Raw genomic sequence first — 23,475 nt, 5'->3', positions numbered from 1 at the left:
TAACAACCCTGCGAGGTAGGTAAGGTCCGGAGTAACCTGGCGGCTTTCACACCCGAGTCAAGTAGTCACCGGCTTTCCGCTTATAGAGAGCGGCGCCGGCGGGTCTCCGGCTGCCCCTACAAGCAGGCCTAGGTGCCACCATTGCATCCGTCACGTCCCTTTTCCCCGGGCCGCCTCCTCTTTCGGGAAACCATCTAGGCCGCGCCTGGGAAGCCAGCTCCGAGGCCGCCGGGATGCCGCTGCCCTGCAGCCGCCGCCTTCTTCCAGGAGGAGGCGCGGCAGGGACGCAAGATGGCTGCGCAGGATGACACGGCCCGTCACGTGGCGGAGCCGTCGCTTTCCCTCCCTCCCTCTTTCCCTGCTCGCCTGCCCGATAGTCCCCTCCTCCTCCTCCGTCCGAGACCCCACGGGCCGCCGCCGCCGCACGCTCCCCGTGTTGCTGGCGGGCGAGGAGGCGAGGCAGCCCCGTCCAAAGAAGCCTCCTCCGTCCCGTCGCGAGCTAGCCCAGCCGGCGGAGAAGCGCGCCTGCCGCACAACCACAGCTGCTGCTTGCTGCTGCACGCCAGGCACTGGCAACCGGGAGCCTCCGGAGGGAAAGCGGCCCACGGAAGAGGAAGGTAGGTGAGTGCCCGGTGGGTCCCCTCGGGAACTCCCCCGCCGCCGCTCGCTTGCTAACCAGCGGCGCCAGCGGGAGTAACCGGGATTCCCAATATAGCTCTTGAGGCGTCAGGGGAGCGCGGGCAGAGGGCCAGGTCGGGAGAGATATGCGAACTGGTGGCTGGCCGGGGGGGGGGGGGGAAGCCGGGAGCAGAGGCGAAACGCTCCGAAGTTGGGGGCGAGGGAGGCGCAAGTGTGGGGTTGGGATGTTTGCAAGAGTGGCGGGGAGTGGTGGCCGGGAGAGCGGGGGTCGACACTTGAGGAATTGCACTCCAGCTAGTCGCAGCAGCAGCAGCAGTAGTAATACTGGTGGTGGTGGTGGTGGTATTTTTTTCGCCCTCCTCTTAAGCCTTCGCTCTGGTAGCAACGTCGGGGCGGCTGAGGGCGGCGGGTTTTTGCTCGAGCGAGGAGATGCGGCCGGGGCGGGGTTGCGCGGCGCTGGCAAGGAAAGGAGAGCAGCAACTCCGGCGGCCGAGGTCGAGGTTCGGCTGTTGTGTTACGTAGGACAGGCTTGCGGTTGTTGGCCAGGTGAGTTGCTACGATATGGGGGGGGGGGGAGGGAATTGAGGCGGAGGGGCCTCGTCGCCTTAGCCAGGAGCCGGTCGAGTCGAGAGCTGTTGTGTACACATGCCTTGCCCGTCTGAAGTGACCAGGTGAAGTGTTTCGTGAGACCAGTTGCTGGAGAACGTGGACGGCAGAGAGTGCTGTTGTGCTTTGCGCCCCGCTTGTGGGTTTCCCTCACCTCCCCCAGGTATCATCTGGTTTGGCCAACAGAAAGCTGGACTTGGTAGGCCTTTGGTCTGATCCTGCAAAGGCAACTCTTAGGTTCCTAATACTATGACTGGAAGCAGTTACAGGGCCAGGGCTGTGTGTTTGTGTGACAGCTTTGTAGTAAGGCTGGGCCTATGAAGTCCCAGTGACTTAAATGGGTTTATGCTCAAGTGTGTATAGGATTACAGCCTGTGGTAAACATATAAGGCAGGATGTGGGATGAGGTGGGACTGGTGATTCTGGTTAAGAGTAATAAGGTTTTAACTGTGTGCGTGAACAGGAGGCTACTGGATGTTTTGCAGTGAAAACTAGATAACACCTGTTGTTCCATCAAACTGCTTTGTGTGCATTTATATCAGTGCACATGCACAGTGTGGCAATATTAGACACCATGCAGATGAGGGGCTCTGGGTGATGGCATAAAGCATGGGCAAAACTAGGCTTTATTTCACCCACATCAAAGACTCAATTTGGCACACACCCCATGCACATTTGCTTACATGCATGCACGCACACACACAAGCTGGGAGCCTCAATGGCACACCCCTCTGGAGACTTCACCCAGGGCAAAAAAAACCTGATTACTTGCCCCTTAGCTACGTCTCTGGCATAAAGCCATCATTTGAGCTCATAACTGATGTTGGCTTTGAACTACTGTACAGTGGTACCTCACTTTCCCTAATGAGGCCAGTGCCCTTCCACCGTTTGGCTTCCGTTTGTAGACCGAGGTAAAGTTCGCTAATAGTTGCTTAGGAAGCAGCTCTAACCCAATTTATGTGGAAGCAATCCCTGTCAATTCTTTTGATAGCCATGTTCAAATATATAAAAGGATGTCATATAGAAGAGGGTGAAAGGTTGTTTTCTGCTTCTCCAGAGAAGCGGACACGGAGCAATGGATTCAAGCTACAAGAAAGAAGATTCCACCTAAACATTAGAAAGAACTTCCTGACAGTAAAAGCTGTTCGACAGTGGAATTTGCTGCCAAGGAGTGTGGTGGAGTTTCCTTCTTTGGAGGTCTTTAAGCGGAGGCTTGACAGCCATCTGTCAGGAATGCTTTGATGGTGTTTCCTGCTTGGCAGGGGGTTGGACTGGATGGCCCTTGTGGTCTCTTCCAACTCTACGATTCTATGATTCTATTAGAGTTGTAGCCGTAGCATGCTATCTGAGGTGTGCTAAGATTAAAACTAGAGTTTTCACCATAGAGGAAATTGCTTTGGAAGATCTGAGGTTAATGTCAAGGTTGGAGGGGTGTGTGTTTGGGGAGTATTGGACCTGACTAGTGTGCTGTCTGTTAGTCCTTTTTAGCAGTGCTATCGATAACAGTTCTAGGAGAACATTCAAATAACCATATCACATGCCATGTTGCATGCACTGTTAGAATTGTCAAAGATCTTCTGTTGTTGTAAAGTTGTTGTTTTTTAAATACTACCGTGTTTCTCATATTTTAAGGCATCCCCAAAAAATAAGCCATGACAGGATTTCTAAGGGTTGGTGAAAAATAAGACATACCCCGAAAATAAGCCATGTCGTGTAGCCCCGACTGAGCGAGAGGCGAAGGCGCGGGACCCAGCAGGAGCTCCCTGCCTGCTTCCCCGAGCCGTCGCGCATCGGGGGACAGAGCCGAAGATCGGCGGGCGCTCCTTGCTGGGCTTGACAAGCCCGGCAAACAGCGCCCGCCGATCTTCGGACCTGTGCTGTGTGACAGGCAGGGGTGGGGGGAAGCGGAGATCGTTCTCCGCTCTCCCCCCACCCCCGCCTGTCACCAAAGATCGGCGGGCGCTGTTTGCTGGGCTTGACAAGCCCGGCAAACAGCGCCCGCCGATCTTCGGACCTGTCCTGTGTGACAGGCGGGGGTGGGGGGGGAAGCGGAGATCGTTCTCCGCTCTCCCCCCACCCCCGCCTGTCACCGAAGATCGGCGGGCGCTGTTTGCTGGGCTTGACAAGCCCGGCAAACAGCGCCCGCCGATCTTCGGCCCTGTGCTGTGTGACAGGCGGGGGTGGGGGAGAAGCGGAGATCGTTCTCCGCTCTCCCCCCACCCCCGCCTGTCACCGAAGATCGGCGGGCGCTGTTTGCTGGGCTTGACAAGCCCGGCAAACAGCGCCCGCCGATCTTCGGACCTGTCCTGTGTGACAGGCGGGGGTGGGGGGGAAGCGGAGATCGTTCTCCGCTCTCCCCCCACCCCGGCCTGTCACCGAAGATCGGCGGGCGCTGTTTGCTGGGCTTGACAAGCCCGGCAAACAGCGCCCGCCGATCTTCGGACCTGTCCTGTGTGACAGGCGGGGGTGGGGGGGGAAGCGGAGATCGTTCTCCGCTCTCCCCCCACCCCCACCTGTCACCAAAGATCGGCGGGCGCTCCTTGCTGGGCTTGACAAGCCCGGCAAACAGCGCCCGCCGATCTTCGGACCTGTCCTGTGTGACAGGCGGGGGTGGGGGGGGGAAGCGGAGATCGTGCTCCGCTCTCCCCCCACCCCCGCCTGTCACCAAAGATCGGCGGGCGCTGTTTGCTAGGCTTGACAAGCCCGGCAAACAGCGCCCGCCGACCTGTGCTGTGTGACAGGCGGGGGTGGGGGAGAAGCGGAGATCGTTCTCCGCTCTCCCCCCACCCCCGCCTGTCACCGAAGATCGGCGGGCGCTCCTAGCTGGGCTTGACAAGCCCGGCAAACAGCGCCCGCCGACCTGTGCTGTGTGACAGGCGGGGGTGGGGGGAAGCGGAGATCGTTCTCCGCTCTCCCCCCACCCCCGCCTGTCACCAAAGATCGGCGGGCGCTCCTAGCTGGGCTTGACAAGCCCGGCAAACAGCGCCCGCCGACCTGTGCTGTGTGACAGGCGGGGGTGGGGGGGAAGCGGAGATCGTTCTCCGCTCTCCGCCCACCCCCGCCTGTCACCGAAGATCGGCGGGCGCTGTTTGCTGGGCTTGACAAGCCCGGCAAACAGCGCCCGCCGACCTGTGCTGTGTGACAGGCGGGGGTGGGGGGGAAGCGGAGATCGTTCTCCGCTCTCCGCCCACCCCCGCCTGTCACCGAAGATCGGCGGGCGCTGTTTGCTGGGCTTGACAAGCCCGGCAAACAGCGCCCGCCGATCTTCGGACCTGTCCTGTGTGACAGGCGGGGGTGGGGGGGAAGCGGAGATCGTTCTCCGCTCTCCCCCCACCCCCGCCTGTCACGGAAGATCGGCGGGCGCTGTTTGCTGGGCTTGACAAGCCCGGCAAACAGCGCCCGCCGATCTTTGGACCTGTCCTGTGTGACAGGCGGGGGTGGGGGGGAAGCGGAGATCGTTCTCCGCTCTCCCCCCACCCCCGCCTGTCACCAAAGATCGGCGGGCGCTGTTTGCTAGGCTTGACAAGCCCGGCAAACAGCGCCCGCCGACCTGTGCTGTGTGACAGGCGGGGGTGGGGGAGAAGCGGAGATCGTTCTCCGCTCTCCCCCCACCCCCGCCTGTCACCAAAGATCGGCGGGCGCTCCTTGCTGGGCTTGACAAGCCCGGCAAACAGCGCCCGCCGATCTTCGGACCTGTCCTGTGTGACAGGCGGGGGTGGGGGGGAAGCGGAGATCGTGCTCCGCTCTCCCCCCACCCCCGCCTGTCACCGAAGATCGGCGGGCGCTGTTTGCTGGGCTTGACAAGCCCGGCAAACAGCGCCCGCCGACCTGTGCTGTGTGACAGGCGGGGGTGGGGGAGAAGCGGAGATCGTGCTCCGCTCTCCCCCCATCCCCGCCTGTCACCGAAGATCGGCGGGCGCTCCTAGCTGGGCTTGACAAGCCCGGCAAACAGCGCCCGCCGACCTGTGCTGTGTGACAGGCGGGGGTGGGGGAGAAGCGGAGATCGTTCTCCGCTCTCCCCCCATCCCCGCCTGTCACCGAAGATCGGCCGGCGCTGTTTGCTGGGCTTGACAAGCCCGGCAAACAGCGCCCGCCGATCTTCGGACCTGTCCTGTGTGACAGGCGGGGGTGGGGGGGGAAGCGGAGATCGTGCTCCGCTCTCCCCCCACCCCCGCCTGTCACCAAAGATCGGCGGGCGCTGTTTGCTGGGCTTGACAAGCCCGGCAAACAGCGCCCGCCGACCTGTGCTGTGTGACAGGCGGGGGTGGGGGAGAAGCGGAGATCGTTCTCCGCTCTCCCCCCATCCCCGCCTGTCACCGAAGATCGGCGGGCGCTGTTTGCTGGGCTTGACAAGCCCGGCAAACAGCGCCCGCCGACCTGTGCTGTGTGACAGGCGGGGGTGGGGGAGAAGCGGAGATCGTTCTCCGCTCCCCCCCATCCCCGCCTGTCACCGAAGATCGGCGGGCGCTGTTTGCTGGGCTTGACAAGCCCGGCAAACAGCGCCCGCCGACCTGTGCTGTGTGACAGGCGGGGGTGGGGGAGAAGCGGAGATCGTTCTCCGCTCTCCCCCCATCCCCGCCTGTCACCGAAGATCGGCGGGCGCTCCTAGCTGGGCTTGACAAGCCCGGCAAACAGCGCCCGCCGATCTTCGGACCTGTCCTGTGTGACAGGCGGGGGTGGGGGGGAAGCGGAGATCGTTCTCCGCTCTCCGCCCACCCCCGCCTGTCACCGAAGATCGGCGGGCGCTGTTTGCTGGGCTTGACAAGCCCGGCAAACAGCGCCCGCGTGCACTTTATTAAAAAATAAGACATCCCTCAAAAATAAGCCATGTCGTGTTTTTTTGAAGAAAAAATTAATATAAGACATGACTTATAATATGAGAAACACGGTAGACAGTTCTTGTTCACTGGAGGAGTGGAGCATAGAGGAAAAGTTTAACTTTGCTTTTAGAAGGCAGGGTTAAAACGATATTTTAAAAAACGGTTTGCTCTGGCTGCCCAGAAGAGGAAGGAACCTCCCCCCCTCCCAGTTTTGCCTCTTTCAATAGGAGAGCATGACTAATTTTTAGGTCTGTGTGCTTTGCAGGCAGAAGCAGTTACGGTTTCTTTCCTTTTCCTTTTCCTTTGCTCTCCGGCATCATAGGTTTTGAAGGAAGGGAACGTTCTTCTTTTATCTTTTGTTCACACCCCACTCCACCAGCGCTGTAACCAGGAGAGATAGGGATCCAGATTAAGGAGAGGGTATATCTGGAGGCCCCTTCTGGCTCTTCCCCTCCCTAGTTTACCACCTTGCAGAGGGACCACAACATGCTTTTGTACAGCATAGCAATAGCATGGATCTGTCCTTCCACACACCCACACCCACACACCCACTTCTTCCTGAGCAAACAAAGAATTGGGGCCAGTGCTAAACACAGCATGGTTTGCTCATGTTGGTGCTCTGTTTCTTTGGGGCCAGGATGATAGGCAAGGAATCTGCTCCAGGCAGCTCTGTGTCTCCTCACCGTCTCTAAAAACAGTAAGGAGGCAATTGTGCAGGTTGTAGCAGGAGACTTTGACCCACACCAGTTGCTTGGGAATACAGACTACCAGTACATGTTTTGAGAGTGTGGGGAAGGAATTGAAGGCCCAACGTGTCTCTTAGTGAGAAGAGTGGGACGTGCTTCCATTGCTTGTGGGCATCATCTCCTTAGTTGGAGGGAAGCTTCAGACATGTAGCAAAGGAAGGATCTTTTATCTGGGGATAGCCCTGCTGTAAGGACACTGAATCCTTCAGGGGATCAGATCCCCTTGCTCACAGAGATATTGGGCTGGCTTAATAAAGAGGTTATGAAAGAAACACTTGCCAGATGTATTTCATGCCTGCCTAGGCATTGAGTGCATAGATTAAAGGAACATTCATCCCCCCCCACCATCTTTCTCTTTTTCTTCATCAGCTAGTTCTTCCAGAAAGTGCTGCAGGGACATAACCTGTGGCTCAAACACTGGTAAGTCAATCAATAATCTAAATCAAGGTTGTCCACCACACCTTTTTTTGCAGGGGGAGGGTGTGTGTGTGTGGTTCTTCAGTCCTTGGCATTGTTGGCCCAGCTGTGGCCCATAGGGGTACACTCGTATTCTTGTCTCAATGGTAAGCTGATCAGGGTTCTTCCTACACCAAATCAACCAGGAATGTTCAGGTTACTCTTTTATCATGAACCTATGCTCCTTCAGATAAGAATCACTGGAAGAGTTTTCTCAACCTTTAACATCAAATTCAACATCTTGAGGTGACCATAAACACTGCTCAAAAGAGAGAGGACTGGCCAGTTCCAAGTTTTAACCATTAGACCATGGACTTTGCTTGCCTTCAGGGCTCCATGGCAGCTGTCAACTTGCTGCCCTAGGGAGGTTCCATGTCAGATTGCTGCAGCGGCTTCTTCTGCTCTTCCAGGCCTCGATAGCTGGGAAGTTGGTTGGTGTGTCTGTCTAGGGCACTCTGCCACCACCTCCTCCAATGGTGGTTTCACTTCCTGAAACTGCTTAGGGCTGTTCCAGATGTCAGCTTGATTGGATGGGGAGGCAGCTTTGTCCCAAGTGTGTGTGGAGAAGGCAGCCCACTCCCATCAGCTGACTAGAGTTGAGGGCTGTCTACTTAATCCTCCTAACCTTTGTGGATCTGATCAAACAGAAACAACTTATTACTGTCCTACAAGGAGGAACATCTCCTCCTATCTCAGTAGAACACATTGGAGTAATCCACAGCATCAAGGTTGATAAGCTGATCAGAATGGAGATTGATCAGGGGAGTGGCATCTCTATCCAGTAGTATTTCAATCCATCGTAAACAGAGGTGGACCTCCCAGGATTGACCCATTTGCCATGAACAACAAGAAAATGGACTTTTTCGTCTCCAGATTCTGGGACCCCAGGGTGCATACAACTCTTCTACCCACACTAGGGCTCTCTGGGCCCAGGTCCTTCTGGTGGCTCTGCACTGTGGGGACCATGGTTTTTGTACTTGGTAGATTTCCATTCTGGCATGGTGACTTCCATTATGCCTGGGACTGCTTTTCCAAGGCTAGTTCTACACATGCACTAGCTCCAACTCTGCATCGGGAGGTTGAACAACACACATTGTTAGAAGAGGGATTCCTCAACATAGTCACTGACAAGTATCCAGTAATTGGATATATGAGATTATGTGTCACTATGTGTGCAGCTTATATTAGTAGAGACTCATCAGCCAGTGAAACCACACATACTTGGATCAGCAAACTTTCCTCACATTATTTGATGAGAGCATATGATAACATCATTGCTTGGGAACCAAGTCAGTTGCTCTGTGGTAGGCTTAATATATGTGGTAGGCGAGAAAAGAGAAATGAAATTCAGGAGTGTTTCTGTAAGCACAATACATTTTTCAGTCTCTTGCACAATCATCATCTAACACAAGACCTAATACAGCACCTTGTACAATATGTCAAGATGCATGCTTGTGCTACGTTCCACATTTTGCTAACACATTTTGCAACATTTTTTGTGGAAGGCTTTTCAGAGGTGGTGCAAATGACACAGTCTGCCACTTGAAGGCTAGAGTCCCAGTAGTCTTTGATTTCTTGAAGGCAGATCTGAAGCAAGGTCTTGCTCCCAACAACTTTAAACACCAGCCAGTGGCCCTGGATAGCATTATGTGGATACCAGAGTGCATCTCAGTTTCTGTGAGTGGCTCTGTGAATTTTCCCACTGGTAATTCACATATCTCCTAACTGGGATCTCTCCTTTTATGCTGAGGACCTTCATGGTGTCTTCCTTCAAGCCACTGGGTTCCACCCCGCTTGAGCTTACGTGGAAGTTTGTGTTCCTGGTGGCAGTTGCTTCCATGAGCAGATGGGGAAATTGTGGGTGCTATCAATCAGTCAGTCAGGAACTACAGTGGTACCTCGACTTACGAACGACTCAACAACTGAATTTTTCGACTTACGAATGGGGGTAATGGCCGCGCGCTTACGAATGTCTCGACATCCGGGGGGGGGGGGGGAACCGCGGCAGTTTTAGATAGGGATTTTTCGACTTAGGAATTTTTAGATAGGGTTGCTTCGACTTACGAATTTTTCCATTTTCACTAGTCCCTGGGGCCTATATTGCTTGACTTCTTCTCAAAGCTAGTCTATCCGTAGGGAAAGAAATGGCATAAACTGGATGTCCGGAGGGCAGTCTGGATCTATTTGTCACGTACCAAAAAGCTGAAGTGCACAAAATCCCTATTTGTGTTTTACAAGGCAGAGGCCCAGGGCAAAGAAAGAGGAACCATTAACTGGTTGGTCAGGGAATGTATAGCACTGGTGTACCTACCATTCTAAGTCTCAGCCTCTTCTCTTAGGCACTGTGGCCCATTCTGTCTTAGCCAGCCGCTGAGCCCATTGCTTCATCTTTGGGAGACTCTACAAGGGGGACAAATATGTCCTTGATGAGGTGGCCTTTAGCAGGAGGGTCCTTCAGCAGGTCCTGTGACTGGAAGTTCTCCCACCCAGTCTTGGGAAGACTGCTTCCTTAAAACTTTTCCTGTGTGCTCCAGTCCTCTGCTGACTGACAATGGAAAGTTGAACTTACCATGAAGTGTTCTTCTGGAGCATATAGCCCTGCCTTGTGAGTTCAACCTGGAATATTATGAGGTGGGGATTTCTGTTTTGTATCTTCCGCACTTTGCAGTGTTCAGTATTCTATCTCAGATTTATTCTGGGTTCCTTGTTCTCTTCTAGTTACCTGGTTCTGGTTTGCCACTGTTCCAGGGTTGTCTGTGGGAGACACTGTTATTGCTAAGACCAAGTCTATGGACCGCCTCCTCTTCTGGATGGTCACAGGAAACTTAATAGTGTTTTGACCTTGCCTTCTAGAAGTGGAGTTCATCCTTTCCTCTATGCCCCACTCTCTGCTGACTAGAAGAATAATTAACAGTAAATACAGCTTTCCACAGTGTGTAACAAAATGTTGGTCAGTTCTCCTGATCAGTAGGCCAGAGTTGGGGAACTTGTGTACAGTGTCGCGATAAAGAGCTTGGGAAGACAGTTGATGCTATTCATTGTGTAACAGTGGGATTTGGGCCTAATTAGGAAGCTGAAAAGAATTGTAGGAGGAGCTTGCATTTAATTATTTTTGGCTTATCTTCCACTTGCTCTAGTATAACTATAGCAGCTAACAAGCCTGTAATCCATAGCATCTCTTGTTAAGCCTGGGAAAGATTGCTGTATCAAGTCCTGAACTGTTGCCAGACAGCAAAGATGGTAATCAGTATTTTAATTTTATGTGGAGTGTCCTATTTGAGTTGATATAGCAACCGAGAAATTTCGTTGTTCCCGCAAGGGGACAATGACAATAAAGATCTATTCTATTCTATTCTAATAACCTAGATGGGCCACTGGTCTCACCCAGTTATAAGGCAGTTTCCTATGTTTCCATGCATCTTGCATAGTAGGACTTCTGCCTAGCAGAAGGTTTGCTATGATGGTGGGAGGAGAGCATGTGGCTTACCTCAGTCCTCTGGGTCAAATAGCATTCATTGAGCTAGCAACTATTTGTACACAATACAGAGCAGCTTAGTCGAGTTTCACATGTTAGCATTGGCAGTGGTTTGACTGATTTGCCTGCTTATAAAACCGGGTGGCCAGCTGCCCTTTATTTAAGGCTTTGCAAACTATTGAAACTTGATTGCTCACGGAAGAAAGTTTCTGCATGAAGGGACTAGAAACTTTAACATTGCTACTTGTCCTAGATGCCTAAAGTCTCTCCACCCATCCCAGGTCAGTTCCAAATGTTGCACACAAGAACTGCAGATGTGATGTACTTGTGCATCTGCTGCTGCAACAGATAAAGTTGTGTTTGGAAGCTGTTGTCCTTGATTTGGAAACAATAATAAACATGATCTTTAAACAATTCTTTTGGAGGGGGGAGTTTTTGCTTTGAAAAGTGCTTCAAACAGTCAAAGAATGTTAGGTCCTTTTTCTCCCCACACCCTCTTATCTTTTGTAGTTGAGATTACTCCTGAGCTTACTGTGTTCCAGCTTTGGCTTTGTATGAAATATTAATAATGGTTAATAACAGCTAAGTGAGATAATGCAGTTTTCAGTTACAGAGGATGATCTGAAGAGCTGGCATGAGAGTTTTCACTGTGAACTCTGCACAGCAGGGAATTCAACTCATAATCAAGATTCTTACAACTTGACTATAATGAGGTTACCTGAAAGAGACTCCTGGCAATTTCAGTGAACTGCACTTGCAAGTGTGCTAAGGACTGGAGTCTTATATCTTAATTCAATGCTCTGCTGCACATAGGTTTCTTCTTTAGCTTTGCCACACAAGATAATCAATATATCTGATAGTTTTATTTTGTTAATAGTTTGACATCTAAAAAATAAGTCTGTGTTAGCTTAGCTTCCTCCAAAATAAGTCGTAAACTTGGACTTGTGTGTTGTAGTTCATCAGTAGTTCCCTTTCTTCTTTAGGTTTTTGATATTTAACTTTGATTGCTAGGTCTGATTTAATGCTAAAAGATAACCTGGAAAATAGAAGGCATATTTCCAGCACACCACCCCCCATATGACACAGAATGAAAACTGTGTCCCTAAATACCTGCCACTCTTTCCTTCCACCCCACATCCCTAAAACATTGGAGGGGGCAGTGCGAGCTTAGGAGGCTCCTCTGTCCTAAGCTGATCCTAGCAAATTAATGGTTCTTAGCTGGTTTCATTTCTCCATAAGCTATATGTGTCAAAAGTTCATAGTAGAATTACCATTGGAAGAAGCAACTTCCAGCTGTCTACTTTGAGATTCTGAGTGCCATATATATATGTTGTTGTTGTTGTTGTTGTTTAGTCGTTTAGTCGTGTCCGACTCTTCGTGACCCCATGGACCAGAGCACGCCAGGCACTCCTGTCTTGCACTGCCTCCCGCAGTTTGGTCAAACTCATGTTCGTAGCTTCGAGAACACTGTCCAACCATCTTGTCCTCTGTCGTCCCCTTCTCCTAGTGCCCTCAATCTTTCCCAACATCAGGGTCTTTTCCAAGGATTCTTCTCTTCTCATGAGGTGGCCAAAGTATTGGAGCCTCAGCTTCACGATCTGTCCTTCCAGGGAGCACTCAGGGCTGATTTCCTTAAGAATGGATAGGTTTGATCTTCTTGCAGTCCATGGGACTCTCAAGAGTCTCCTCCAGCACCATAATTCAAAAGCACCAATTCTTCGGCGATCAGCCTTCTTTATGGTCCAACTCTCACTTCCATACATCACTACTGGGAAAACCATAGCTTTAACTATACGGACCTTTGTCGGCAAGGTGATGTCTCTGCTTTTTAAGATGCTGTCTAGGTTTGTCATTGCTTTTCTCCCAAGAAGCAGGCGTCTTTTAATTTCGTGACTGCTGTCACCATCTGCAGTGATCAAGGAGCCCAAGAAAGTAAAATCTCTCACTGCCTCCATTTCTTCCCCTTCTATTTGCCAGGAGGTGATGGGACCAGTGGCCATGATCTTGGTTTTTTTGATGTTGAGCTTCAGACCATATTTTGCGCTCTCCTCTTTCACCCTCATTAAAAGGTTCTTTAATTCCTCCTCGCTTTCTGCCATCAAGGTTGTGTCATCTGCATATCTGAGGTTGTTGATATTTCTTCCAGCAATCTTAATTCCGGCTTGGGATTCATCTAGTCCAGCCTTTCGCATGATGAATTCTGCATATAAGTTAAATAAGCAGGGAGACAATATACAACCTTGTCGTACTCCTTTCCCAATTTTGAACCAATCAGTTGTTCCATATCCAGTTCTAACTGTAGCTTCTTGTCCCACATAGAGATTTCTCAGGAGACAGATGAGGTGATATATATGCACTTGCATCCCACATTTCCTCCACCCCTCCTCCAAGGAGCTCAATGGGAAATACATGGTCCTCCCCCTATCTCATTTAATCCCCACAACAACCCTGTGAGGTAGGTTAGATTACCGGTAGGTTGCGAGGCAGTGACTGGCCCAAGGTCATCCAGTGAGCTTCATTGCCAGTGGGGATTTAAACTTTGGTCTCCCATATTGCCCATGGATAATGTTGTGTGGCAGGAGTAGCTCTCATCTGAGTATTGTTCTGTGCTCCACTCTCCATTTAGGTTTAGGAAGGGCAGAAACTTCTGTGAAGGACTTGCTCTTTGCTCCACCACCAAGCCTAAGGCAGGCAGAATTTGAGTAGGCCTCAGGTGATAGTCTCTTCCAGGATGAAAGATTAAGACCTGTCCCTGCTCAGAAGGTACATTTTATACAAACATGTTTGTAAGCCATCTTAGAGACCTAGATAGCAGAACGTATGATATAAATCTCTTCCATTAATAATGCTGAACAGGAGAGCATATTATGGGGCAGGAGTAGGGAACCCCAAACTCTTCCAGATGGCGCTGGAGTACATATATATTTTCTATTCCTATTTTATGTTTCTTCTTGCAAGAAATGCACCCACAAGCTTGGATTCTCAAAAACCAAAGGAACGAGGCTGTAAGTGAATTTATGATTCTTGTTGTCAACAGCAGGGGGTTGCTGTCTATCATTGTAGGGCTTTTATTTTATGGAGGGGTGAATTATTAATAGAAGGTGGTATGGTCTGTACATTGTATTACTAAGATAGAAAACAAACATATGCTCCTTACTTCTAAGTAACCTCCACTGGACATAGAGCTTACATTTGTGTAAGTATGCATAGGATCAGCCTGACAGTTAAGATCTGGCAGCTGTTTGAGGGAATGACACACAGCAGTGTTCACCTAAAGTAGTGCTTCAAATATTAATGTAGTCTTTCATAGTGATGTTTCTAGTACCTTCTCTGCCACTTCCTGCTTAATGTGTGGGTTAATTTGGTTGTTGGCTTTAACACTTTCTGCTGAAATTGCAAATGCCGGGGGTGGCTTGTTGTGGCTAAGATTGCAATACTAAGAATACTTTAACTTGGAAATAAGTCCTATAAATCAGGAATTTATCTTAAGTAAAACTTATGGTTGGGCTGCAAAATACATCAACAAGTCTCTAGAATGTGTCTCTAGAACATTGTCATTAAAACTGAATTATGAGTAATTTCCTGATTTTTTTTATTTAAAAAGCAGTATGTGTAGACTGTATATAAAGTCTTTCAGATAAACACTACTACATATATTACAGCACTTTAAAATACTTTTTTTATTTTTAGAACTGCATAACCCTTTCTGCAAATTATTCATTTTTGTTACCTTTCATTTCTTGTCTTCTGTGGTTATTTTCAGTAGATGTTGTAGATAGCAGTGGTATCCATACAGGGCAGTCTCGAGCAGGTCGGGCGCGGAGATCGCTCCGGCGCCCCCGCCCTCGCAGCGTGCAGCATGGCTTCCCTAGCACCCCACGCCACTGGGACTATACCTAGAGCTGGCCCTGTATCCATACAGTATATATATTTTCTGTGTCTAAAGAAGAGGCTGGTTGCAATGATATTGAGGAGGGTGGGAATAAGAAATCTTCTATTTACAGTTTTTGTGCACTCAGACTTTTAAAATGGATACTGAAAGTAATATCCTCTCTAATATACAGTCATACCTTGGTTTAAGTACGCTTCGGTTTGAGTACTTTCAGTTTAAGTACTCCGCGGACTTGTCTGGAACGGATTAATCCACTTTCCATTACTTTCAATGGGAAAGTTCGCTTCAGGTTAAGTACGCTTCAGTTTAAGTACAGACTTCCAGAACCATTTACACTCATACTTCGGGTTAAGTACGCTTCAGGTTGAGTACTCCGCGGACCCGCCTGGAAAGGATTAATCCACTTTCCATTACTTTCAATGGGAAAGTTCGCTTCAGGTTAAGTACAGACTTCCGGAACCAATTGTGTACTTAAACCGAGGTACCACTGTACTCTCGATGTTACTAATGGAAATAATTCTGGCAGTGGTACTGTTTTGTAAAATGTTGCACAAGAGTTAGCAAAATGTGGAACATAGCGCAAGCATGCATATTGACATATTGTACAAGGTGCTGCATGAGGTCTCGTGTCAGCTGATGATTGTGGAAAGAGATTGAAAAATGTCTTGTGCTTACAGAAGTACTCCTGAATTTCACTTCTCTTTTCTTGCCTGAGGGTTTCATATTAAGCCTACTATGGAGCAACTGACTTGGTTCCCATGCTATGATGATTCATGTGCTCTCATCAAATAATGTGAGGAAAGTTTGCTGATCCAAGTATGTGTGGTTTCACTGGCTGATGAGTCTCTACTAATATAAGCTGCGTGCCTCATCCATAGTGACACAATGCTTGTCACAATGACTGCATTCAGATAGCACTCCCCCCCATCTTACTGACGTTTTCTTACTTGTTAATTTCCACATTTTATCAGAGCAGAGTGGCTAGTGCAGCCCAGTCAGATGGGTGACATATAAACTACTACTACTACTACTACAACTACAACAACTACTACTATTATTATTACAACTTAAAAACCACTTTTGGTAAGCCAGTGGAGTCTAGCAGAAATCTAGTGCTCATTTCATATTATCCATTTTTGGATAAAAATGGTTAGCAATGCTGTTAGCTTGGAAAACCACAGAGATTTGCATTGTGCTTTTTCTCAGGTTTACATGATTGCGCCACTGCTGCTGATCTGTTGAAATTTTGGGTGGTATGCAGTTCTCTCCTGCCATATAAAATTTAATACAACTTGGCAGTATATTGATAAAAAAGCCACGGTTCTGTAACACAGTAGGTACTGCAGTGTAAAGTGAATGGTTGAATTTGGGACAGAAACACTAGCATTATCAGTAAAAATAAAGCTCTGGATCCTGGCTTAGGCTTGGGTTTCTGACAAAAACGGGTAGGCAGCCCACTTCTGTAGCATCATTTTTGGGGGCTACTCTGGTCATTACTTCAGTGCTGTCGATTGTGGTAGTATGCTGCATGACTACCCATGTATATACCTGTACACCTCATTTCTGAAAGACTGAAATGTTCATGCATAGGGTTGAGCCATGAGTGTGTGTGTTATATGTGATAGCTAAGTACAGTGGTCCCTCGACTTACGAAGTACTCGACTTACGGTAGGAAATTTCGAGTTACGAATTAAAAAAAATGGCTGCACGTTTATGTTTTTTTGACATCCGAAAGGAAAACCATTGCGGTGTAGATGGGGTTTTCTCGACTCATGAATTTTAGATGCGGTTTACTCGACTTACAAATTTTTCCGTTTTCAATGCATTCCTATGGGAAACCGCTTTTTTTCGACTTACGGACTTTTCGACCTACGAATGTGCATTCGGAACGGATTAAATTCGTAAGTCGAGGGACCACTGTAAACAACTGAAGTTTGTGACAACCATCTACAGCAGACTTCTGCTTCTACAGCATGGACGTCCAAACTTTTTTCAAAGAGGGTCAGATTTGCTGAAGTGAACATGCATGATGGCCGACCAAAATTGTTGAGCATTTTTTAGGATTTTATCCCAGGACATATACTGCCATGGGGGCTGGATTTAATCGACCAGTGGTCCAGATTAGGCCCCCAAAACGGACTTTGGGCATGCCTGCTCTACAGTATTGTGCCCTTTTAGGTAGACTGTCTCACTTGCCATCTCAGACTGCTCTTTAAGTTCATGAAATTTTCTTGTAACGAACCTTTGACCACCTACTGCTGACTTGGCATACTATGTCAACTTCTGGTGCAATCTTTCCTTTGCTTTAAAGTAGCCTAATAACTCACCATGATATTGGAGTTCCTCTTGCTCTGTCAAACCAGAAGAGACCTATTTATATACAGATTAGAACATAAGTATTGTGAAATGTTCTGCAGAACTACCACCAGTGTACTGAAAGGAATTGTAAAGATACATGCTTGGACTCTAGCCTAAGGAGGCTCAAAGCAATTATTCAGACCTTTTCAAAGGTGCCACAGCATTTTTCAGTGTTTGGACTCTGCAGTGTAGGTTGGAAATTAAGTATTTTTCCTTCCTACGTTTTTTAAAAATGTGATAAATCATTGTGCTGCAACATAAATGTTATTTTTAATTCCAAAATGTAGCACAACAAGTGCTTATAACAAAATAATAATAATAAAATCCTATGGGGAGACCCATTGGGCATGTAAAACAAATTGCTTTCATTGTGTCTGGAGAATATACTTTCTTGTCATTGTGCAACAAAACTTAATCTTCTTCTCCTTCCCCATGCCCCTAAATCTATTCCAGGGGTTCCCTTAACCATCTGGAGAAGATTTGATGTAGGTGCTGGACACGTGTGGGTGGAGAAGAGGGTAGGAAAGGCCTGTTGTAGAAGTCAAAATCCTTGCACTGACGAGACGCATTAGTGGCATACTGCCTAAAGGTCTACCAAAGGAAATAACCACTGTTCATGTTTTACTTCTAGGAGGTTCCGCTTAGTCATTTCAGCAGAGTACCACTAAAATGGGAAGCGAAACCCTGAGTTTGTCAAGATAAAATGTCCAGCTTATGAAATGACAAATTTAGTACTTGATAAACTTACAGTGATGTACAGGAAATGAAGTGAGTGATTCCTTGTTTGACACCAACATTCACCTATCGGCCTTTCTATATCTCTTGAAGACACCAGACAAGTTTTCAGTTTAGAGAGGGAGCAAAAAAAAAAAAAAAGCAACAGTGATAAAGGCTTTTTGGGAAGTATTTGAGAATACAAAGAATGTAATGCAATTACAGGTTTAGTGGGATTCTCACAGCATAAACTATGTGTTCCTCTTTTTAGGCATATAATACAAGGCAACTGCAACCTTGAAATGTATAGGTGGATAGGGATTGGGTAGTCAAGAAAAAGGAGGAAAGTTCTGGGATACCTTACAGACTTAATAATTTTATTGCTGCATTAGGTTTTATAGACCAGAGCACATTGGGTGGATTAACTATTTAGTTTTAAAAGTTGGTAGGTATTGAGGGATTGAGAAGAGGAAAAGTAATTTGACCTATTGTGGCAAACCAAAAAGGGCAAGATATTTCATCATTAGGGTAGGAAACTAACAAGGATGTTATTTGGTAACTACTAAAGGAACGAAATTTGAGAAATATGTATTGCAAATCTGGTTATTAGTTGCTGCAAAACTACTCTGTCATTCTCTCTTACCTTTGGCTTGAGTGAACTGCAATGTCTTGCTGTGAGAAGTGCAGTACACAGCTGTTTGGGCAAGATAGCCCAATAATAACAAGGATACCATTATGCAGCTTAAACAAAGAAGCAGTTTTGCTATCAAATGAAAGCAAAAGTTGATAGAGAGTTTGATTTATAATATGAGTCCGGGAATGTGGCACTATTTCTTGTGCTGGGCAATACTGTTGCATTGCATTGCTTAAATAAACGCCATTCCATCCAGGCACAACATTTCTCCACAGGATAGAAAAGTTTCCCTTCCCTTTCCTCAAGTTATTTAGGGGAAATGAGAAAGTTGGACAGTTAGTCATGCAGCAATTGTCCTCCATATGCTATTCAGCAGAGAAATTCTGGTAATATTTCCAAATCTTTTCTAGCATTTGGTACTTTGAGTTGTTAGCAGCTTCAAGTAATGGGTGACAGGAAGAAGGAGAACATCAATTGTTTTATTTATTCAGATGAAACATGTATACGTGTGTTCATATATTTTTTTTCTCACATGAGCTGCGCGCCTTCAACAGTTTCTTATGGGAGGTTTTGTTTGGCGTGTCTCTTTTACCAGCTGATGCTTCTGTTTAGCTAGTATGCCCAGGAGTCTTGTAATTGCTAACTCAAACATGTTTGGATGAGAGTGAGAAACAGCATACTTGACATTCCTTTTTGCCTTCTGAATATCAACCATACACCTCTTTTTCCTAACAATGGATGCTAGAAATTTATTATTTGTGTATTTATGTCAAAGAGCGAGTTGGCAGTAAATCAGACCATTCAAAGTTGGGAGTTAACTCTTTATTAGCAAAAACATGATCTCCACAGACTTGACAGAGTGTCATGCCTAATGAGCACTTCCCCATCATCCCCGGTAGGTCTTATCCCATGAATCAGTTGCTGAGACCGAAAGTTCCCGCCTCCCCGGAGTTGTCTAAGTCCTCTCCTTTCCAGGGCTTTCCCCAAGCAATCAGACACTTCACCTGCATGCAGCCTGTTGCTGCTCCGTCCATTTCAGCCCCCTTCTGGTTCTGGGATATTGTCGTCATAGCAGGAGGGGGAGATACCTATGATTCATCACCATCCTGACTTATTTCTGTGCGTTGCCCTCATTTCTCCTCCCACTCGCTGGCTTTGGCTTCTGCCTCTGATTCTGGAATTCTCTCTGCCACAGACTCTCCCAGCTCACTAAGCTGTGTTACATCTTCAGCTTCCAACACCTCCCTTTCCCAGTCTTCTCCCTCTTCCCCCTCTGACCAGTCGTTGTCATCCCACCGCTGCTCCCCTGGTTCTATGTCTTCTTCCCTTGGTGGTTTCCCAGCTGCTTCCTCTCACTATTCCTTTGTGTCCAACCACTCAATGACAATTTTTTTACTTAAAACAATTATATCCCCCCCCTCCATAGATGTCCAGGGTAACTTACAGTCAAAAAACAATAAGCAGTAGTATGAAATAACATTTTAAAAAAGCAACTCTTTCAGCTGAAGCTAAAATATTTACTGTTTTTGATAAGCTTATGAGTAGCCAAAAGTGGGGGAGGGGGAGAGAAAAAAGATGGAGAATTGAAGCAAGGGAGAAGTAGCCCCTTTCCAAGTTGTTTGAGAACTGGTACTAATATAGATTGTTAAACCACTTCCCTTTGGGCATTTTCCTGTTGAATTTTTTCTTACCCAGCTGCTTTTACATTTGCAAGGGAAGAGACTTTACAGGAAGAGACTGGGCTCAGTCTGGGCACCACAGTTGAAGAAAGATATTGACAAGCTAGAATGTGTGCAGAGGAGGGCGGCCAAGATGATAAAGGGTCTGGAAACCAAGCCTTATGAGGAATGGTTGAGAGAGTTATGTATGTTCAGCTTGTATAAGAGACGACTGAGATGTGATATGATAGCCATCCTCAAATAACTAAAAGGCTGTCACATGGAAAATGAAGCAAGCTTGTTTTCTTCTGCTCTAGAGGGTAGGCTCCGAACGAATGGATTTAAGTTACAAATAAGGCGATTCGAACTGAACATTAGGAAGAACTTTGGCCAGAAGAACTTTGGTTCCATTCGACCATGGAACAGATTATCTTGGAAGATGGTGGACTCCCCATCATCAGATGTTTTTAAACAGAGGTTGGATGGTAATCTGCCAGAGATTCTTTAGTAGTGATTTTTGCATTGCAGAGGATTGGACTAGTTGACCCTTGGGGTTCCTTCCAAGTCTACAATTCTATGATTTTATAAACTTATGGGGAACAGACAAGCTGCTTGCTTGGTGCAATTTTAGGACTGCATTATGTTTGGGGTGCCTTTTATATGTATATCACAGCAGTGAATTCTTACATTGAAATTTTCAAACATATGGGGAATTCATATGATTATTGCGCTATATGGATTCACTCATGTATAAGTATTTTTTCTCAGTGATTCTATTTTGCAGTACATTAAATATTTAAACAATGGAATACTTGCACACTTATGGCTGTAGCCTGTGAAACTGTTCTTAAAATAAATGGCAAGCATGTGTAAGGGGTAAGTACCTGGAGCTGGGAACAGGCTTTGAACACGTATCAGCGTGTTGGGGATCAGCTACAACTATTTGTCATTCATATTGCACATGTCAGAACAATTATGACTAAAAAGAGGTATCAAGATGGTAACTATCATAGCAAGTTGAACTTAAAAGTTAATTAACAGTGCCTTTGCATGACTGTTCCAGTCACACACAATTAGTATGCACTTCTTAGGATTTTTTTCCCAACAGAAAGTAATTTTCAGGTTCTGGAAATCTGATAATTAGCTCATTAATCGCCATCACACCCCTGTTATTGCACTGTTTTTCTTTTATGTTTCATATTTGCAGCCGCATAACTAGCTTTAGTGCATTATGCACAACTTTAATACTTAGAACATCAGAAATAAGGTAATCCATTGATGGGATTCTTAACATTTGGAAGTGAAACCAAAGACTAAAATGTGATGTGAAAACTTATTTTGAAGATATATTGGTTACAGCAGTTTCCCCCAACCTGGTGCCCTTGTGGTGTTTTGGACTAAGATTCCTGTCTTCCCTGACCATTGGCAGGCTGGTCGAGACTGGGAGTTTGAGGCCAACAATATCTGAAGGACACCAGGTGAGGGAAGGCTGGTTTAAACTGCGATCTCCTCTAAACTATGGGGTGAGAGCATGTGCAGAGCCTAACCCCTGAAAGCAGTGTTCGAAATTTGTCCGGGCTTTGTATGTGGCTTGTCACTAAGTGAAGATGCCTGGGCGCCAGGATGGCACCTGATGTCTGCACCATCTGGAGGTGCATGCCTAGGGATCCTTGGATATTGCCTGTTTTCCCAAACAAGCAACAAGAATTCTATCTGTAATATTTTATCTGCACAATCAGAACAAATTTCAGGAACCAAAAATGCATATTGAAAAATATGACATTTGAGCCGTCTGGCCCTCAAATGGCAACTACCGGTAGACATTCCATTTTGGTGGCCATAACCCGGGTTTAAGGAGCCGTTTGGTGCCTAGCTTATATACCTGAGTTTCTAACACTGCCTGCAAATGTCCAGTTTATTATTCTCAGGCCTCAGGAATTGTAACTGATCCCAAAGATCTGCAGGACCTGCCTCAACTGTGGTGTCCAGTTTGATGCAGATGTCTGCAGATTTGTTCTCGGTGCTTTAGTAAATGCATCCCAGCACACTTCTGAGTGCTGGGAGCTGTTTCTCCCCCCTCAGATTGGGTTTAACCAGCCTGTTCAGCCAGAGCTGTTCTGAGGATGCAATAGAGGCAGATAAATAGACTTTCCTCTCTGCCAACAGTGCCACATGGTAGCCATGGTTATATGCTTTCACATGTTCTCTGCTGTATTCACCCAAGACTTGTGCCACCTGTGCTCTAACTATCCAGCCCCTTTCATCGCCTGGAATTCCTCAGAAGATCAAGAAACTTTCTGGGTTTCCTGCAGCCAGAGAGGGTACCGGGGAATGATCATGTCACTCACAGTGTCAGTGTTGTTGTGTCTGCATTTCTCCATCTCCAGAGTATTGTTGTTTAGTTGTCTCGTTATGGTCCCTGGGATTTTGCTATAAAACCATATTGAGTTGCTGCTTCCTCATGCTTGTTAGAAAGCAGATAATTGCTAATTCTAGTTTTGAAACTAAAACCAGCACGTAACAAGACAGGGTACTTTTATTAAAAAGAAGAGTAGGGTTGGCTCATGGTCCAAGCCATGCACATGGCTAAACCTTCTCTTACGAACAAGATATTGAATGCTCATAGACAAGTCAGTAGGTTGACGTATATAAAGTGGAGTTTTTCCCACCCGAAATAAAAGATAGAAGGCTTGATAAGACCTAAATTCAATTATATAATCTTACTGTTACATATTTTACTAAAAATAACCAATAGGTTTGTGATTGTTACCAGGACTTTTTCTGACTGAATGGAATTTTGTCTGCTTTATAAAACTTTATTTTCATGTTTCTGTGTGTATGCCAGGCTGTTATCCTGCTGAAAAGACAAACAAATTTGCTTTGCCCTTATTCAAGCATTTAGAGTTTAAGAAAATTGCCATTGAGAGCTGGAGTGACAATGATTGTGTAAGGAATGTATCTTAGAATGTTACAAGTATAATATTCCCGATCTTGCCTTGTTGAGGAAGATAACGGTAACCCCATGTGTGATATATTAGAAGAGAATGTGTTGAACAAAACTACAGCAAAATAGAAACAATATCTCTCTCAGGTTTTGTTATGACATTGCAGGTGTGTGTTTCCAGAAAACAAGGTAGTCAGTGTTGTTGTTTGTAGACAATACGGGGCATAGATCCATAATGTGGAGCTTTTTCAGTTAGCTGGGACTTTTGTTGTCCTGTGTGGCAAGTTATTCTCTTGGCTTCCCTCACCCTGTCCCATAGCAAGTACATTAGGTCCTGAAGGAAATGTCTATTGTTTGTTGAACATTTGACCTCTTCTAAGAATATTTTGGGCTGTTCTTGAACTTTAGTTTTGTTTTGTTCTTCAGCTAATAGAGCTATTTTTCTAGAACTGCTTCCTTTTCATGCTATAAATACAAACATGTTTTCACACAAATATCAAGCAAGACACATCAAAGTTTAAGATTAGTTGGCA

General features: G+C 47.0%; 1 protein-coding gene across 20 annotated transcripts in view; it reads left to right on the top strand.

Annotated features, from left to right (window-relative positions):
* Window positions 1-412: 412 nt before the first annotated feature.
* Window positions 413-23,475, top strand: part of SGMS1 (sphingomyelin synthase 1) — a 71,361-nt gene continuing 48,298 nt past the window's right edge. For 6 of the 20 annotated variants that reach the window (XM_088670295.1, XM_088670286.1, XM_088670289.1 and 3 more), the window contains exon 1: window positions 413-617. The gene's annotated coding sequence lies outside the window, so the exon portion shown is untranslated. Of the gene's footprint in view, window positions 622-1,006; window positions 1,186-1,268; window positions 1,409-7,180; window positions 7,232-23,475 lie in introns of those variants that run through there. The other 14 variants (XM_088670288.1, XM_088670290.1, XM_088670280.1 and 11 more) reach the window with 4 other exon arrangements.

Source organism: Zootoca vivipara, chromosome 5 (genome assembly GCF_965207765.1).
Source record: "Zootoca vivipara chromosome 5, rZooViv2.hap1.1, whole genome shotgun sequence".
NCBI classification, from domain to species: Eukaryota; Metazoa; Chordata; class Lepidosauria; order Squamata; family Lacertidae; genus Zootoca; species Zootoca vivipara.
Note: the sequence above shows the minus strand (reverse complement) of the source record. Positions and strands in the feature narration are given on the sequence as shown.